Here is a 1,846-nt window from a genome sequence, read left to right on the forward strand (position 1 = left end):
AAAAAAGGAAAACAAAAAACTAGTCTGTCTTGGAACTTGTTTACCTTGAAGTTACTGGAAACCTAAATGTTTGGAAGTGTTGAAGCACAAACATGTATCATCTCTGTATATCTGTTCTGTACTAAAGCACTCAGTGACTCAATAAACGCGATCTCCATCTGTAGTGCACAGAGGCTCTCGCTTCCAAGAAGGAGAAAAGCCACGAGCAAAAAAAAAAAAACCCTGTTTATTTTGTTAAAAAATAGGCAGTTCTCTCGGTACAAAATAGGGGGACGGTTAGAAAAGAGGAGAGGTGGGAAAAGCATCGTTTTTGCTCCTCCCCGTTGCTTGAAGGCAGCCCCACGGGGCGTCCCTGCTTCCCCCCTTGGGCTCAGTGTGAGCTCTTTGAGGGGTCTCCATTAGGAATCCTCCCCCCTCCCCCCAAAAAAATAAGTTATTATATGAAAAAGTCTGACGGTAAACAAGTTGGGCACTTTAGGTAGGATCTACACAAACACAGGGATGCACCTGCTCAGTAAATGTGGTGCTTGGAGGATGCTGGGGGCTGAACCGGTGTGGGGATGGACCCCCCCATGGGTGTGCAACAGCAGTTGTGCTACAAAAATAGGCATTTGTTTATTATAAAGCAAACAGGAGTGCTGGCTACCATCACAGGGCTGGATCTGCCCATGCCTGGGGCTGGTTTTACTCTACCAGCCTAAAGGAAAGTCATATTGATTTGGCATTCCCAAAGAAATCCGACCTGAGCGATTCTATGATTCTTTGGGAATCTCAAAGAAAGTTTGCATTGCTTTTGGGAAAGCCAAAGGAAACACCCATTTATTTGGTAATCCCAAAGAAAAATCGCGTTGCTTCTGGGTATCTCAAAGAAAATATCAATTTCTTTGGGAATCCCAAGGAAAACTTGCATTGCTTTGGGAATCCTAAAGAAAACTCTGCAGTTTCTTTGGGAATCCCAAAGAAAATCCACTTTTCTTTGAGCATCCCAAAGAAAACTCCCAATTTCTCTAGGAATCCCAAAGGGAACACTACCAGTCTCTTTTTCTGCCCAGACACCGTCCCAGGAAACCATGTGCAGTGAGGGACCCCACATCCCCCCTCACTGCAGCCCTTCAACCTCACCCAACATCATTATGCACATTGCAGGGCCGTGCAGCACAAAGTAATGGGGAAAACCTCAGCTTCCCTGAGGGTTGTGCTGGAAATGTAAAACAAACTACGTGTATGTACCTATATATAAATACACACGCATTATATATGGTCAACCAACCCTCTGACAATGGTAGCCTGGGGAAAAATCCACATAGAAGTGCAGAGAGGAGAGTGGTCCTGGGGTACAGCGGGGTGTAGGGACAGCACCTGAACCCCAACCTCAGCCCCAATCCATGGGGTTGGGCTCTGGCTGGAGCTGGGGGAAGGGGATGTGCAGAGTACCGAGAAACCCTAAAAATCACCCTAAAAAACATTGAAAGCAGCGAGAGATGGGCTGTGGAAATGGCTCCTTCTGTGCCAGCGTGGCACTGAGGTAAACACAGCAGTGTTTTGGTAGGACCTACAGAAATGTGGGAGATGCAGGATGGGTCCGGTTCGGTGTCCATTCCCATGGGATGGGATGGGATGGGATGGGATGGGATGGGATGGGATGATCCTGTTCAGAAGAGGCAGGAGCTCCGCACTGCCCGTGCCCGGCCCAGCTCTGCTGCCAGCACCTGGCCCAGCCGCCTTGAGGTGACGCGGGCACGGCGTGCTGCTGCCATTGCTGTGCTCAGGGAGAGATCCAGGTCCTCCTCCAGGTCTGAGAGTGGTGGGGAACGGCTGTGGTGGGGGGCTGAGGTAGGTGCGGCTG

The sequence above is a fragment of the Meleagris gallopavo genome, unplaced genomic scaffold (genome assembly GCF_000146605.3).
Source record: "Meleagris gallopavo isolate NT-WF06-2002-E0010 breed Aviagen turkey brand Nicholas breeding stock unplaced genomic scaffold, Turkey_5.1 ChrUn_random_7180001900378, whole genome shotgun sequence".
Lineage (NCBI taxonomy): Eukaryota > Metazoa > Chordata > Aves > Galliformes > Phasianidae > Meleagris > Meleagris gallopavo.